Below are 18,758 nucleotides of genomic sequence, written 5' to 3'. Positions count from 1 at the left end.
GAGCCACAAAGGCTGGGATGCATATCATTGTGGATGCTATGTGCCTCTCACACGCCTGTCATGCCATCTGGATTTGTTTGGAGGAATGCTGCAAGGCACATATTTTCGAAGCACAATGTGAAAACGTGTTTGGCATGCATCTTTTGCACTTTGTTCTCCACATTCCTCATCATGGCCCACAGCATCCATATGTAAAATTGTATGTGCTTTTTATTTCACAGACTACTTTCTACAAATATACTCATGTCAACATTCACTCACCCATTTCTATGCACTTATCCTGTTCATGGTCTTGGCAAAAATGCAGCTCGTTCTTATTCAAATTGTCTGAGCCGTTACATTGGTAGCCAAAAGAAACCTTTGTCAAGGCCAAGCAATATTGTGAAAAAAAATCCAATCCACATTTTTTTGGGGTGAAACAGAAGAAATACATTACAATTCAATAACAGCTCAAATGTTTCCTTAAAGTACTGCTCCATGATGTCAGGGACCATTACCTTGACTTTAAATTTCCCTTTTTGGCATTTACAAAGAAATAATAACAGTGTCCGATTCAAAAACATCGCCCTGGAGATTCATATTTAAAATGTCGCAATTTTAAGATAAACGGGAATGAAAGGAATGGCCAAAACATTGGGGCTTTGCATACGGTGGCTTGAGTCCTTCTGTGGATAAAAAAAAATAAAAAAATTGCAAGTAGTTGGAGGACGGTTGTCAGTCTGCATGGTGATTGCTGTCGAGGTGCCTGGGCATGAAGCGCTCCATTCTTACTTCAGGGCCGCCAAACCGTACAAACACGCCATTTCTTGCTCTTGCATGCCGGCATGTGTGTGATCTGGTTTTGTGAGCGGTGTGCAACAAAACCGCTGAGCAAAATGGAAACGGTTTTGGCCAGTAAGAATCAGTGGTGGGTAACAACGAGCTACATTGACTTATTTTGCTTTTCCTCTAACTTATTGGGTAAATTGTACTTGTCAAAGAAGTTTGAATGCATCATACTTTTTAGTTGAGTATTTTGGGTACAAAGAAATGCTATTTTTTTACACCATTGCACGGGGATTCATTATTGCTTGCTTGAGCTATTTTGGTTTGTCAGAGAGACTTGTGTCACATGACTATGTTTCACCAATCCAACGCAACTATTAGAGACGCCCTTTGACCAATAAAATGGAGCCAGGCAGTCACAGGACGGCACACCGCCTCTGCGCCATCACATAGAAGCAAAGTTTTCAAAGTGACCCTTCATTTATAAGAAACATGGCAGAACTAATAGAAGAGCTAGGTCATGGGCTGTTATCTGTGTCTGCCTAAAAATGACAACATCTCAGCATTCAAGATCTGGACTTTGAACTTGTGAAAATATGTTGCAGCGTTCTATGCAATCTGTGCCTAGTGAGCATAATGTTGTGTAAACCAAGTAAGGCACTTTATGACCATTTATTTCTAGTACCTGTACTTTTTTTTTACTACTCTTCCCAACTCTGGTAAGACTATATGAATGTTGTTTTTGGCCATACGTATTCCTTGCTTTTGTACATTCCATAACTCACTAAAGGGCACATGAATCCTACTTATGAGAAAAACGAGCAGCAAGTTTCACTCAAAATTATCGTTTCATTCAAAAAAATTTGTACCTGTTGTTTGTATGCGCCTGTGTAAGGAGTCCAGGAGTCCAAAGGCTTCTCACATGCACACACAGTCCCACAGTCCAACACCTTTGGTGGCATGTTTCCCCCCACAGCCTAATTTGTTTTTCTGTCATCAAATGAGAAGACAGTCTATAACCCGATTTTTCAAAAAAAAAATATAATAATAATCCTCTTGTGGATACTAAGGTGCAATACAAGTGTAAAGGTGTATATTTTGGATTGTATAAATATAATGTAAATATTCCCGGACGCCTTCCATATTTGTGCATTCTTCTGTTTTGTGTACCATTCAGTTGTTAACTAAACAACTTGAATTCATACCAAGCTTAGTGTGTTAGGGAGCTTCATGTCATCATCGTTATAAACGACGTGTCTGTTTCACAAGGACTTTGATATTTCGCTATTGCACGTCATCACCCATTCACAACCATGTTCTTATTTTACACATCTTCTTGGCATCGCTTTTTCATGCATAATTCATGCATTCTGCCCTGGGTGCACTGTGTGGAAAGGGTTGTTTTTACTAATAAGGATGCAGTTGTTTCTTTGCTTCTATCCTGAATCTGATTCTTTAGCATTGGGTGATAGTTGAAAACATCAAAGTAACCCGACGCAGCACCATCGCAATACAAAACCATGAAATCATAAACCAACGTGAGACAGAATAACAACTCAACAAACAAATGTGTGACACAGAAAAGACAGTTTATGTCCTTCTAATTGCTTTCATGTCACACGGAAAGTGAACAAACTGTCACCCAATCACTGTGCCCCCAATGTATCACTGCGATTCATTCCTGCCAACATAAAGTACAGCGCTCTTGTCGCTCCCCCCAAAAATCTGCTCAACGACGGCTCGTATCTTGAAAAACTCATAAGTTGGGTCACTCGTATCTCAAGGAACTACTGAATATAATTTTTAATTTGAGAGACACTAAGTCATAATGTAGCGTGAAACTGAAGGCACAGAACAAAGATCTACCTTTTATGAAACACTGCAAGCACTGCTGTGCAGATGTCTTTCTTTTCAAATCGAGAGACACTAAATGAAACTGAACAATTGATAACAACCGTCTCGGTGGATCAAAGTGAAGTTGTGCTCGAGGAAGTTTCCTGCGAATTTCCCTCCCTGCTGTATCTCACTCGGAGTGCTGCTGTCTCACGCGGCACTCAGAAGAGGAATTTGGGACTAATCAACATGTCAGAGCTGGCTGCTGCCTTTTCAGCTGCTACAAAACTGATTGGCACCTGGTCTCCAAACTCATGCATTAGAAATGCACTCCAGCACATCTTCATGGTCAAAGTACTGTTTGTAGGACTAAAGTTTTCTTTGTGTCCACGGAACAAATTTATATTCATCAACTGAAATCCAAACATTAACTGCCACCGACGGGTGGATAGAAGAATACGCCAAGTATTTTTTATTTTTTTTTAAACAGGTAGAAGTGGAAAAGGGTCTCATCCAGCTTGTCTGTGAAGTTCAGGATTGTAAAACACAGGAATGACTGACAAATCCCTGTAGATGGCAGCATTTCCTTGGATTTGAGATCAGCGCAGCTTTTGAGTAGAAGATAAGATTAGTCGGTGAATCTTGGCTTGTCATGTCAAGTACAAGGGAGAGAAATGCCAAAATGTTGGAAGTCAGACACGTTTAGGCACCTCACACACATGTGTGGTACAAACCGAGCATGCACATTCTCAGGTAATAGTGTGTCCCGATTATGATAAAAGCTCATGGAGAGAATGAGGGACGCCATGTGAAAAAAAGCCACTGACTGAAATAGACTTGTTGCTGGTGAAAAAGGACTCTACTCTTTCTTTCGGTAGGTGTAGTGCTCAAAAGGGCATCGAGTAGGGTTCTGAACGGAACAAAGAGATCATAACCTATTACTCCAGACTTAAGACTTTATAGTAGCTCACAATCAACTGTAGAATAGATTTGAATTATGCTACTGGCCTAGAAATCACTGAATGGTTTGGGTCCTGAATACATTAAAGGAATGCTGATTTTATATAAACACAGTAGGTCTTCGAGATCTGCAGCTTGGGTCAACTAGTGGAGCCCAGAGTTCAAAGTAAACATGGTGAAGCTGCATTTAGCTGTTATGCTGAAATAATGTTATGGAACGTTATGGAATAAGAAGTGAATTCAAGTTAAATGCAGGTTAAAAATGCTTTTTACGTGATGCATCTTTGCTCGTGTGGAGCACACTGAGTTGCCTTGTGTATGAAACGTGCTATATGAATAAATTTGCCTTGCCTTGCCTTAAATTGCCACAGAAAATGTCATAATGCTGCAAAACAGCTAGGAATAGGGAACTGCTTTGAAAACGGCTGCCAGGGGTTGCGTTAACAACCTGTCCTTTGTCAAAGATTTACGACCTTCTGCAAGGGACCTACTAAATTAAGGCAAAACTCCCAACTAATGCCAACAACGCTGATGGACAATACATCAATGCTACGTTCGGTCCATAAAAAACATGCATTAGCACTGCATTTCTTTTGACAACCTTGGCATGAAAATACCCGACGTACTAATAATCAACAGCAAACAAATCAGCCCATCTGCTCTCATAAAAGTAATTTGCAATCAATAGCAAGCATATGTCGGCCCATAAATCCAGCAACATTATGGAGCAATTTAGCAAGAGCAGTTTTAGGCAAGGGGTACGGCGATAAAACCCGCACGATTCATACGTATAATAAATTGAATCTTAGGCAGCACAGCAGCAGAGACATTAGGCGCCCCCCAAAAAAGACTCCTTGTACTGTTACTCTCCAAGCAAAAGCAGATTGATGGAAGACATCATTAAGACTGTATAAGAGCACAAGCGGCAGATTTACTCACAGTAAATTGGAATTCCTCGGCATGTTCTACACTGTAATTGTTCACGCCCTACATTATTGCGACTGCAATTGTTAACGATCATGTGATTCCTGTATGTGTGTGTATTAACACACACATACATAAAAAAATGACGTTTCCTCGTTTTCATTCAGTCATAACCCAACGACATGTCCTCAAATTGACCGATTTGTTCTCGTCACCTTGTCTGATGTTAAGCGCACCACTTTCCACTTTTGCTTTATTTAACAGGTCACACGCAAAATGACGTAATTGGCCGAGAAACCACCAGCGATTGTGAAGGTCACGTGGAGCATCTGCACACATGCTAATGGAACACAAGCAGGGCTAATGGAGCTAAAGTAATACATATTGACACTGTGGAATCATTACAGTGAAAGCCAGGTCTCGGGGTGGCGCAGGACTTGGTCAAGTTCATTTCTCCTCATCTGTTTCCTCTCATCGTCTCTGCTTTCCTCCTCCATTACTGCATCACCTGCAATACCGGATCGATGTGGATACAGTTCTCGCTCATACACTCTTCTTACCCTTATCCTTTACACACCCTTAATTAATCAACATGATATTTATAGTATCATTGTTCGCCAGAATAATGGTGACCTTTTGGTTGTGGTATTTAAGAAAGAGTTTTTTTTCAATCATGACAAACAATATTGTCTCTTCATCCCTAAAGATATTTCAGGAAAGATTCACAGAACAGCAAACATAAGATCAATTAGATGGAAAATGCTAGTTGGATTATTTTTCAGTTCAGTTGTCTCGGTATGGATAATTGTGCTAAATTCTCCTTGTACTAATAGGTGGCGATCTGTACTGTTGAGTGAGAATCAGAATCACATTTATTGCCATTGTATACAATAGAACTGAATTTAAGAACAGGAGGAGGCCAAGAATGGAGCCTCGTGGAACGCCTCGTGGATTTTGTGGTATTGATTGAATGATTCCGATTTTTGTATTTGTTGTTTTTCTGTTGGATAAGTAGAATATTCAATTCTACACAGCATAAATAAAATATATACCTTATATGAAAGCTCCTTTGAAATTGAAGTTTATTCTGAGCGTGTTACAACAAGCAAATGGCACCAATTTAGTGTAATGGCCCTGGTGTGTGTGTGTGTGTGTGTGTATGTGTGTATATGTCTCTTAATTTAATGATTATAACAATAAATACATATTAATAAATATGTACATATCTAAATCTATGTGTATGGTGCTTTGGTTAACAGTCTAAATGCATCAGTAGTCTCCATGTGGCTGACCTATATACTATCCTAACATTTATAGCTCATGTCGGACTAGGGACTGCTTTGATTGAGCATGGATAATGGGCAGGACAGAAATGCATTGTAAAGCACTATCACACGGGCTCGTAATTGCCTAATGACTTTAATTAAACTTCAGTCTCTTGTTCCTGACAAATCACACTGCCCCATAGGTCCCAGCTCTCGTATAAATGGTGGCCCATGTGACTTTCTGCCGTTGTCAGCAGCCTATTCTAAGGAGTCAAATTGTGTCTCTTATTGGGAGCCAAACTGTACGCAGAAGCACTGTCAACCAAGATCATTTGTCACTGCCTTTGGTAAATTGTTGGCACATTATCACAACAAATAAATCAGTACTCTCCCAAATAGCCTCCAAAGGCATACCATCACCCAAATTAATTATCAGTTTATTGCACGTTGTCACTTTGTAATTGCCTCCTGGTAACAGTTTTCTGCAGAGGTTGTGTTTCTTTCATTGTTACTCAAACAATGGCCCACTGTAGGCGGTGTACACTTTACAACAGCTATAAATAATAATCGTTTGTATCATGTGCATATTTTTTTCATAACTAATTCAGGTTAAACATGTCCTTTGCAGCGGCCAAATAAGGCACAGAGGCAAAGCCGTTAAAAAAAACATTCGATGCCCGGGAGCTGAGCAGTGGCAATAGTGGCCTCTGCTGCATCATTTTATAGTTACCGATATAAATGATACATTTTAAATGCATTTTTATTACTAAATTACAAAACATGATTGAACTTTTGAACTATGTCAGTGATTATTCAAGAAAGCCGTATACACGTTTTCACATTTTTTATGAATGTGTGCAATTATCCTCCCCAAACTCCCAATGTGATGTTTTTTGTTTTTTTTTGAGCATTCAAAAGAAGCACTTTGACATTTATCTGGCGGTGAGTGTTGCATAAGCATGCATTATTTATAAACAAATACTTAGTTATGTGGCGGAAAGGTCATTGCACTTCATTTCCGCTGATGAATATCAAGCCAAAAGTGATCATGGCAATATTATCAAAGTGCAAGGGAAATCCACCCATTGGGAATAAAGACGCTACAGATTCAAACAAAGAAGAGAGAGCAAGAGAGAGAGAGAGAGAGAGAAGAGCTAATAGGCTGCCCCAGTTGGGAATACAAAGTAGATTTGCAGTGATAACAGGTGGTGGTTTGTGCGGTGCTCTTAGATATACCATCGAGAGATCAATATCCACCAGCTGTTTGTTTTCACCAGCGGAGGATTGCTCCATGATAACATATCAGTGTTTGGACAAGATACTGCGTGACGTGTTGGGACGACTGAGCGAGAACGTGGAAAATATGTGAATCCACCCCCATAGGAGATGCAACCGGCGTACGGTAATAGCGGAAGCTCAGCAACGGATCAGCATTGAAATGATTACATTTGTGTAATCTCCGCACAAGTACTTCGGGACAGTGGAAGAAAAAGATTGCTTCCTGCTGATTTGGTGACAGGAGTGTTTGGCGATAGTGAGCGCAGAGCGTCATGGTGGCTTATCGCGGCGAGAGGTGGGAGGGAAATGCAAGGCGAGATTGATCAGAGTGCAAGTTCTTCATCCCCGTGTTTTCATTGTGCTCGCAATGTGGCAGATGTCTTCATTGAACTGCACCGGCCCGTGTGAATATGAATAACGTGTTGAGTGCGACCAGATTTGTTTGGCGTCAGAGAGACCTTGCAGTCGCCTTTTTGCTCTTGAAGCACAAAGCAAATTTGTCTTTTGATTTGACACTATGTACTGTGTCAGCGACTCACAAGCAGGCGCATTACTAACAACTATTCATTCACTTCCATTCGTGTTCAAAGCAGGGTTCTCCATATCGCCCTCCGTTTTACAGCATTTTGACTTCCCCCTTAAGGCCTAGAGAGACCAATCCGAAGTTGGACACCTGTGACCGACGCTTACCCCCTGTGGCGCCGGGTGGAAAAATACGCCGCAACGACAGACAGCGACGCTAACCATGAAAGTGCCTGCTGCACATGCGGGAGATGTAATACCACTCCATACCAATGGTGGCGGTAGTCACTATTCCTCATGGTTAGAAAAAGCCAACCGGAATTGCTATTGGGGGTGGATTATAAAAACGCAAACAATGCATTCACTATATTTTTCACTCACGATGAAGTCGCAGCGAAGCAAACCCGCACGCTCTTGACATTGACATTGTCAACCCTCGCATTTAAATACATTTACAATAATATAGATAGCGCTTTCACTGTTCGTGTTCAACCTTGTCATCTTTTTTTTTTTAAATTAATTTCTATGGCCTTGGTCTTGTCTCGCCTTGTATTGGTCTCAGTACTGACTCCCCAAAGTCTTCTACCTGGCAAATCGTGGAAATGTTACGACTCCGGTTTGAAAATATGTCAAGCACAATCTCTCAGCTCACCTGACGAATCTTTTTGATGGGACGCTGGAAGCTCCCGATCAAATGGGTATCGAAGGTTTAAATGAGCACTTTCCATTGAGCTTGGATTGTGATTCAGGGCAAGCTTGTCATGGCCGCAGCCTTAACAAGAAGCGTGTACATTCGCTATTGCGGCCACCGCACATCTCGCAGAAAAGTGACAGATATGTGTGCAACAGCTTTGAGCTCAACGCTCTGGCGGACCGGCCACACATTTGATGTGTGAAGTCATCCATCCTTAATCTGACAGAGGGTTCATCTTATTGATTTGAAGAAGGACCAGAGAAGCCCACTGCTCAACGTTTGTAGGATCTCTAACTAAGCGAACCTTCCCACGGTTCATCTCTGCTCAGAATGTACTCGTCTGCTCCGGCAAGCATTGAAAGGTCTCATGGTAGAAAAAAAAAACAACAACTTCTGCATGACTTTTTCAGTGTTGAAGCGATGAACTTGACTGGCAATAAAAATAAATAAACAAACAAAACGCTACTCATCGCATATGATTTTTCTCTTCAGTGAAAAACACCCACAACACTTTTTCATACTCATTTTGAACCTGTGGCCTATATATGGAAAAAGATCAACTTAAACTCACCAGCACAGGCAATTACTACCAGAAAATGCATTTTGGAGTACCTCCCTCTCACCGAAGAGCAGACATGCACTCATTAAAATGCTATTGCATCCACTGCTCATACCAAAAAAAAATCCAGAAATGAAACATTAAACAGCTTTGCTCTACCCGTGTGAGGTGGAGTGGAATGATGATGGTGTGTCGTGTGTCCAAGGATGTGATCGGAAGGACACTGGTTGGTGGTACCAAGGTTGCCAGTTGCAAGTTGATGGAGGGCATTTTGGTGATAGTGAAATCGCCTTTTGCCATGTTTTGGAACCCATACGTATTCATATTGCATGAAACTTTAACAGACCAGAAAGAAGAAACGGCTGGGAAAACGCGGATGAACAAACTAAGCACAGTGGTGCCTTCAGTTCAATAGGTCACAGTTATATGGATTTAAGTTTTAAATATTTATATTATATTTAAATATAATATTTTTACAGAGGATAAAGAATACATGCCTGCGTATTGTTTTATTGTATGTCTACAGGTGTGGCTCCATGATTTGAGTTCAAATATCCATTGAATAAAGGGTTAAAAAAAAAAACTGACACTGATGATGTTTGTTAGCCCGTCAATAACATTTTGCATTGTTTGTTAGCATCAAGCTAAACTGATTTTATCCAGTCAAAGATATGTGGTTGTTTTAAATCCTGTACACAATGTGTAATTCTCTTTGTTTTATGTTTAATTTGACAGTAAACTTCAATTGGGATTGAATTTGTTATGCCTTTGCCATTGCTGCATAGATGGTCTTTATTATTTTTTGTCACCACCGCGGCCGCGATGTCGTCTGAGACAACTGCATGTACTTTCCATTGGCAGGTCCTTGTCATCATTGCCATTCTTGTTTTCGTCCTTGCTTTCCCCATTGACATGCGCCTCATGCTTTGGTTTTGACCCCCATTTTACAACGACTCATCTTTGGCCCTTTTTTTTTTTTTTTTTTTAAAGCTGAAACTCTGACACCTACGGCGACTGAGTGCTGCCACTTAGCAGGGTAGAAAACTGTCAGCGAACTGAAGAGATTACTGCTTGAGGACAAAAGCTGGTCATGAATTTTGTAGTCCTCGCTTTACCGTTGACCAGGAGAGAATGCTGATTGCTCGCTAGATGCGCATTGAATTCTCTCAAATGCTGTCACCACACGGCAATGACAATCATGATGTCATCGTCAAGAGACACTTGTTAACAACAACATGCTCCGGGTGCAGATGTGCAACTTCAAAGTACTTTTTGCAACAGTCAAAGTGAAAGTTATCATTTCTTCTTCCTCCCTGTGATTTATGATCACAACGTAAACGGCCCCGGAGGAAAAATATTTGCTGGACAAGACGGCAGAATCAGAAATGTGTCTGTATGCTCTTTGAGGATGAAGCTGTACCAAATGTTTTAAGGTTTTACGCTATTTCAGTCTCTTGAATTACTACAAAAAGTCTATATATTGTATTTATAATATCACAAAACATGAGATATATCTTTCATATTAATTTTTGTTTGGGAAAATCCTAAGTCTTGGAAAGACGAATGTTTGTATTGAATTAGAAAACAAAAACATAACATAAACTATGGAAAAGAAAGGAAAGAAAGTAGTGACACAATAGGCAATGTCTGCTGAAAATGTATCACCTACATTGTGATGATATGAATGGCTTTAAGGTTCATCGAACATTCGTTTATGGAGAACATGCAGTGAAATGCACTAAAGTCATTAAATAAATCATTTTGTATTAAAGTGGAAGTCAACCCTAATGATTTTTCTGGGCAATAATGCACTGTATGTTTTCATACGTCTTCTATTCTTTTAGCCCGCCTCGTTTTCACACAGACCGAAACGTATCTGAGCAGCTTTGTTATTTCAAACATAAAACGGGTAGAGATGCTTGGATTGAAGAAAAGCGATGTCTCTGGGCTCAAGATGTCAGCCAGCCTTTGAGTAAAAATGATTTTCATCCAAGTTAGATGAAAAAAAAATATGTCTGTTTGCATTTTTATCAGTTTTCCAACTACGATACTTTTGAGCCCCTGGAAATGAAGTTTTTGTTGCATGGCTAACTTTAGGAATAACCTTCTGCAGCAGCAAAATTGCTGCAGATTGGTGGAGTCGGTGACTTGGCTCGACTTCTGTAGCACCAATGGTATTAACCCCGCCATTGCTCTGTCTTTGCCTGCTCGCTTTTGGCCAAAAAAGGCTTCGCAGCATTGCCATGACCGCCTCCTCACCACATTTCTTAGTGGGTCTGCATGTGGGCAGCAAATACAACCCATGGCTCCTTTGAACCCGCCATCGTTTCCCCGTCGCAACACAGCAGCGAGTCGAGGTCATTTCAATTACCTATTAGTATAATGACTTGTAATTAGTGTGTGGTTTTACCCCTGTGAACAGTACATACCATAGGGGGGAGGTCTGCTGCCCAGTGTGGCGCAAATAGTCTGACACGCGGCTTTACAATACATCAGAAGATGTGTTCAGCTTTCACCGTCATTATACAGCCGGTGAAGCTGTTGAGCTCGCAAGTTCCTACATCTTTTGGATGAAATCCAACAGCTTGTTCCAGCTGACCTGATTATCGGTGAGATTTCATGGATTTGTGCAAAATACTTTACACATTATCAACATGCATACATACAACATACATTAACTACATTACAATATAAGACAAAGATAATGACATTTAAACATTGGCCCCTTAAAAGAAATTGGCCGATTTTTGCCACTTTTTCTCTCTGTTGTAATGCTAAACAAATACTAAAGGACTCGAAATACTCGAAACATCATATGTTGGTACCATTGTAAACCAAAGTAGTCTCAAATGACCATTGCAGTACAAGCAAAGTGTTCCCATGTTTTAACTCATTCACTGCCACACATTTTCAGACCCTCTTTTACCCTAACGTTTGAAAAAATTTGAAAAAAAATACAAATGAGTTCCTGGGATTGAATGGCTGGACTGTGAAAAGACAAATACATTTGTCAATGGCAGTGAATGAGTTAATTAAATTTGAAGCATTGTATGCTGGCAGTGAACTCAACACAACGCACTTACACTTACAATAAGATGCAGGTTGGCAAATCATTAAAAAAAAAAAAAAAAGTTTTCTAGCTCTTAAATGTCTTTCCCAGTTAACTAAATATAAAACAAAGAGATCTGCACATTGTGTATTTAATACAAACATAACTTTGCTTTGAAATCCGCTTGCAGAATTTGAACACATAGCAGGAAAGGCCAAAGAGAGGCCTACTGCGTGTAATTAAGAGTGGGCGCATAAATGTTAACTAACATCCTTTAAACACTCATCTCACTATGAAATAAGAGTCAGTGAGGTGAGAAAGAGCCAAGTCCGCCTTAAAATAAGCCGAGCATCTTTCCCACCTTGCTAAGCAATTCCTTAGACTGGTCATGTCGGCAGAACAAACATGCTGCGCTTGCCACTTTCGTCCTTGCCTGATCCAAACAGGGAGCACCTCCCTCTGTGTGCTTGCGTGTGTGTGCGTGTGCGTGCGTGCGTGAGGAATCAATGGGAACAGAAAGACAACAATCCTATTCCAAGACCAATAGTTGGCACTGGTGACTTTCAGCACTCTCCTATACAAATTTCCGAAAGCAGTTCCCAAATGCTTGCACGTCATGTCTGAAATTGTTTGATATTTTTTAGAGTGACCTAACAAGACCTAAAAGCTAGCAAATCCTCTGGGGTTGCGTGGCCAAGAAAGTACGACTGCCAAATAATTTGGAGCGTTGTGCCTGCGTTTCATACTTTCCAGTCTGGCTTCTTGATTTTTTTTTTTTGTTTTGTTTTTTTTTTATAGGAGGGCTTTTATAGGAGGAAGAAAGTGTCTTTGTACTGCCATCTGCTGGAAGTAAAGGGGAGTATTTTCATTTCAATTCATTTATTATTTCTTATTGCAGCTGTATAGACCTGCACTGCATTATACTGAGCGCATTTCAAATGCTCCCTCAATGAGCCAAAACTAGAATGAATATAGTGTATTATTAATTGTATTCCTCTTTGAAAGGCAAAGCAAACCTTTGCTAAAGCGGAAGTCAACCCAAACATTTTTATTTTTTCAAGAATATGTTCCCAGCAGGCCCACTAATTGAAACGCGGCATTCTGATTAATTTTGCGTTTGTGGAATATAAGTTTAGCAGCAAAATGCATTCGTTTTTAGCCATCTCTGGGGGCGGCCATTTTGTCTTCTGTCGACTGAAAATGACATCACAACCGCCCCCAGAGATGGCTAAAAACGAGCGGATTAACACTTATTCCACGAATGCAATATTTATCAGAATGCCCTGTTTCAACGAGAGATTGCATAGAACATATTCTTGAAAAAAACATGTTTGCGTTGACTTCCCTTTAAGGCAGAGACTTTTGTACATCATATTTTGAATCAAATTGAAATCCACAGCTGTACTTAATATAAATGTGCATCGTGTAGTGCTTGTAATATTAGTTTTGAGTTTAACAGTTTATATGTTTGGAATCAGGATCAGGATTTTATGAGACGCGTTTCGCTATTTTGGGGGAATTTCAGCCCTGCCTTCCAATTCTTTTCGAGTGGTTTGAATCTTCTGGTGTAGCCGATGTACTTTTAATCATGAATTCTTTTGGCAATCCTGCTAAGGAACATTTAAAAAGAACCCCAAAATGTTCTTTACAATAATGCGTTCTATGCAGCCCCACTATTGTAAGCTATATATTATGATTAATATTGTGCTTGTGGAATACAAATTTAGAAGCAAAATCCATTCGTTTTTATCCATCTCAGGGGGCGACCATTTTGCTCACTTATTTTCTGAAGATGAGCCGTGATTGGTCGTTACCTGAGCCCTGAACAACTGCGATGTTATTTTCAGTCGTCAGCAAGTGACAAAATGATCGCCCCCTGAGATGGATAAAAACATGTGGATTTTGCTGCTAAACTCATATTCCACAAACGCAATATTAATCAGAATGCTGTGTGTAGACTAGTGGGGGAATATAGGACATACTATTGTAAAGAAAATGTTGGGGTTGACTTCCGCTTGATGTAAGTACAGTATTAGTGGTCATTTACGTGTTTGTGTCATATTTGTGTGGATTAAAAAAATACTAACCCAAAAATGAATACTGCATTCATGCTCATAATGATTGTACGCAAAAACTGCAGCTTTATATTTAGTTTCTATTGTTTACCATTGAAGCAATGTGGGGAAAGAGCTACTTAAAACAAGGCCCAAAAAATGACCACAACTAATAATGAATAAAATAAGATATACTGTACAGTAAAAGAAAAGGAACATAGAAGACGCGTCTTCTGCATTGTAAATTAAGCATAAAAAGTGGTGTGTTTGTTTGAAAGTGAGACAGAAGGCAGACAAATTAACGGTAGCTTCAAATTGAAATTACAACTTTGTTTCATCCATCTGTTCTTCATCGCGAGCGAGCTAAAAGGGAAAATGGCTAACTGACGATGTCAAAGAGAAGACTGAGGAGTAAAGATTCGCCTGAGTTTCTAAGCCATTCAACAAATGTTTTCATCGCCCACGGAAAACACTCCCCTTGGCAAAGTGAACTTCTCGTATGTGTACATCAAAACTGCTCCCTCATCTAAAACATCCACAAGAAAAATACACACAAAGGAGGAAAAAAAAAGAAGCCAAAAACGATTTCTTCAACGTGCCGCCAAGCGAACAGATGTGTCCTCAGGTGCTTGAAAAACAAATGTCGCTGGGCAGGTTGACGACATCAATCAAAACAAAGTTTGGGCTGTAATCTCTCGCCATCTGGCAACTCACCGCTTCCCAGTATGAAATAAACTTTTCTCTCAAATGTGAGGGTGGAAAAAGTCCCCTTATGGGCATAAATAACTTACCTCTTCAAAGTGGAACTAATTTTTGTTGGAAGGCCATCATGAAGTGGATGTTTTTGGAGCGGCGCTCTTGGATCTTTCGAAGGAGACGCAGTTCAGACAAGCGTCTGGGACGCGAAAGCCTTCACAGCAAGTTGCGTTACTGAAAACGTTCAACAGGGGAAATTAGAATTTGACTTGTGTATATTCAAAGGAACTCACTCCTTGTAGTGACTGGCTGGGAAATGGAAGGATTTGACCTTCTTTCTTGTTCTTTCATCCATTTCTAAGGGTATAGATTGCCAATCAAATAGGCTTTGCTTTAATGAAACAAAACTTTGAATGTTGCTGCTTGAGCCAACTTATTTGTCAACTGAGCACCGCTGAGCGCCGAGTCACGTCACGTCACGTCACGTCAGACGCGGGGTGCGGGTATTAGGGATACTGCCCCCTCCAGAAATAAGCTTGGTGCCAGTCCAAATAATTGATTTTTGGGTATTTTCCAAAGGACACTCCAATTGAGACGAGACTGAGATTGTCAGATGTCTGCTCCATGATAACATTTTTCATTTATTTTGGAGGATTAAAAAAAAAAGCAGACTAATATTCTTAAATAGTCCTGCAAAGGACTAGGAATTTGTATTGCACATTTGCTAGCAGACAATCTATGATGACAATGGGGAAAGATGATTTCAGATACAGTACCATCGTTTTGCTCTATAACCTTGGTCATGAAACTAAATTTGTATCCCAAGGCACCACAGCAATATCTGCGGCAGCCACAAACACACACCTATGCACTGCAGTCTGCAATTATTGTACCGTATATCCCAAATAGGCCTTTTTCGCAATCAAACCTACCACCGGTCCATACCATCTACTAAGCGGACAATCTTTTTCGCGGCAACGAGACCATATCTGTGGATAGTTCCATCTCTCCAATCTTTTTGGATGCCATTCTCATGGTGAGAAAAGAAGCAAACTTGGGTGACGCAGAAGCGCTACAGGCAAAGCTACAGGCTACAGAGCGAGCACCGCTCGCTCCCACATGACCATCAAAAAGCACAGCATGTGATGTCTTGCTCAATCACTCAAACTGAGTGATACCATCAGACTGAGGCAAGGTAGATTGATTTCTGATTCTATGCAAAGATGACCGTCGTCTAACATTACTCACGTTCGGAGAGTTCAGACTGAGCGCCGAAGCAAGAAGTGTGCTTGTTGGAATGTAATGATCACTGGGGGTTTCTGGTATGTGCAATATGGGCAGCCGCACAAAAATGCCTTGTGGATTGTTTTTTCCAATGTATGGCGTATGTGCATGGTAAATTTACGCCCACTTGTTGAGCCATTAAAAGGGGTCTTCAAGAATTTTGCCAATAAATGTTGAAGTGAGAGGTGATCGATGTGGGTCGATGTGGTTGGTGGTGGGCGGGCGCCAAAGGGGGTCTCGCACATTCAAGCCAGGACTCTCTTGAAAAAGAGGTTCTTATTCTCAACGGGATATTTCCTGGTTAAATAAAACGACATGTTTCTTATAATATAAAATATTATTAGGAAAAGGGATCTTGTACAAGAAAATGTATTTAAAATCAAATTGTTCATGATTTAAGATGCGACTATTTAATTTAGACACACATATTTGTGAGGAAATTTATATGGAACAATGAAGAACTTGGGGAAGTCAACCCCTACATTTTCTTCACAATACAGTAATATGTTGTATGCGCCTCCACTGGTCTAAACACGGCATTCTGATTAATGCTGCATTTGTGGAATATGAGTAAAGCAGTAAAATTCAACCCTTTTTAGCCATCTCAGGGGCGGCCTTTTTGTCAACTGCTGTCAACTGAAAATGACATCACAGTTGCTCAGGTAACGACCAATCACGGCTCAGCTTCAGAAAACAAGTGAGCTGTGATTGGTCGTTACTTGAGCCATGAGCAACTGTGACTTCTTTGTATTCTTGACACCAAAACCATTTCTTCTTTCGGCAGTCATTAATTGGATATGTTGTACCTCCATAAAACCTATTTCATACTGAACAGATGAAGTTCAAATCCTTGTAAATTTCAACCCTATGTGATGTACCTGCAACATTTTTTCTGCAAAAGAGGAGCACGTACCTTTTTTGTCAAGGTTCTCATTAAAGATGCTGCTGGGAGTGAAGGCAGACATTGCACTTTGCCAGCAGAATTCCAGCCAGTCAGCATGGCCAGCTTGTTAGGTGTTTTCTCTGTGAAGCTCCTAAGCAAGCCCAGCAGCTGCCAAACTGCAATACGCATGAAACACCGAGTGAGACATATTAATGACCGGGAAAAGTTTTCAGTTGTCTATTTATGGGTGTAAAATAGGAAATGAATTATCACCGTTTAATGATTATGTCGTCACTGATAGTGTAATGGTACACACGCCTGAGTTGTGTGCGGGCAGCGTGGGATCGTTCCCGCTCAGTGACGGTGTCTGTGTGTGTATCCTGCGACTGGCTGGCGACCAGTTCAGGGTGTAGTCTGCCTTTCGCCCATTGTCAGCATGGATAGGCTCCACCACCTCCCCGCGACCCTCTACAGGATAAGCGGTGTGGTGTGGAAGATGACAGATGATGACAGATAATGATTATGTCTAGTTTTCTCTTTCTTGAATACACCTATCTATCCAGTTTTCTATAATACTTGTACTCAAGAGGGTCATGGGTGATCTGGAGGAGCCCACATCTGATTTTTTTTGTTTTTGTAATTACAGAAAACAAATATCCTTCCATCCATCCATTATCTATACCGCTTATCCTCACAAGGGTCACGGCATGCTGGACCCAGCTGTCATTGGGCAGTAGGCGGGGTACACCCTGAACTGGTTGGCAGCCAATCGCAGGGCAAGAAAACAAATAAGATATTATATTATATCTATTATAGCAAGATGTGTTTGTATTGAACTTGCTGTGTTAACTACTTTGAATGTAGAAGTAACACTTAAAAAGTGGTCTTAATTCCACAAAAACGGTATGACGCTATTTGCAATTGGTTTGGGTACAATTGGTTTGTCAACAGCCGAAATGCAGAAATGTAATCAACTCATACTCATCAATAAAACGTGTTAAAGGCAGAAGGACGAAATGTCCCCGTCTGACCAAGTATTCCACCCACCATCAGGATGTCAAATTCAATTCATCCCACTTTAGTGTCCGTAATCAAACTTATACTAGTTATCAAGGAACATTACAACACCTTTCATATTGGTCCTAGTTTGCAGGAAACACATTTTTTTCACTCGCCTCCTGACACCCTGAAACCTCAAAGTAAGTCTTTTTTGTGGATGAGACAAAGAGGAATTGGGAACTTTTATGAGTCTCAAATATAATAAAAAGCCAATGCGCACCAGCTTTTTATCATTTGAAATTATAATGGAGGGACGTGGAAAAGAGCCACCATTTTGAGTGAACTAAATCAAACGAAAAATGGAAGTTTGGTGTACGTGTCAGGTAATTCGGTTTAAGCAGGGAGTTCGCTAATGATGAACAGTATAAGCGCTATACAAAGTATGTAGATTGGTTAGGCACGTGTGAAGCTGTTTGGAACCTCTTACGAATATTTTGTGAGGGGAAAACAGGGTGTAAAATGCCAAAACGTGTCTTACCGGCTCCGTTATTCAAGAAAGCTCAATCGGTGTACTGCGCGTGCGCATTCACATGCGCGCCAGGGTGAAAAGTACGTTCCTTTTTTTTTAATGACAGGAATGAATTGGAAAACATGTAATATGCTTACCTGGTAATTGCGTTTTCTCTCTGTGTATATTAGACAAAAAGTAAGCGTCAACAAACGTTTGTGTGCTATCTAGAAATAAGACACACGAGGGGGATGTTGGGCAATGATGACTACATTGGGGGTGGGGGTGATGGATCACTGGAATGATGCGTTAACTTTCACCTCGGAAATGTTGCAATCCTCTTAGCTTTTTTTTCCTCTTCTGTTTTCTCGAAAAGGTTCCCTTAAATTTGGTGGCTTTCTAATAGCTCTGGGATGTTGCTGAATGTTTTTTTCCGTAGGTCACTCGCCCAATTTGACGGATTTTCCTGTCCGTGATTTTACCAA

The 18,758-nt window shown here is 40.5% G+C and overlaps 1 long non-coding RNA gene across 1 annotated transcript; it reads right to left on the bottom strand.

Moving 5' to 3' along the window:
* Positions 1-4,310: 4,310 nt before the first annotated feature.
* LOC147136801 (uncharacterized) lies at positions 4,311-18,543 on the bottom strand. Its single transcript, XR_015089621.1, has 4 exons — positions 18,432-18,543; positions 16,797-16,942; positions 14,695-14,833; positions 4,311-4,990 (listed from the first exon to the last, which is right to left on the bottom strand). It is a non-coding gene; the product is annotated as an uncharacterized LOC147136801 (long non-coding RNA).
* Between the last annotated feature and the right edge of the window lie 215 nt (positions 18,544-18,758).

Source organism: Filicampus tigris, chromosome 14, assembly GCF_054856515.1.
Source record: "Filicampus tigris isolate MCC_2025a chromosome 14, RoL_Ftig_1.0, whole genome shotgun sequence".
Classification (NCBI taxonomy): Eukaryota; Metazoa; Chordata; class Actinopteri; order Syngnathiformes; family Syngnathidae; genus Filicampus; species Filicampus tigris.
The sequence above is the reverse complement of the archived record's forward strand: the minus strand, read 5'-3'. Positions and strand labels throughout refer to the sequence as shown.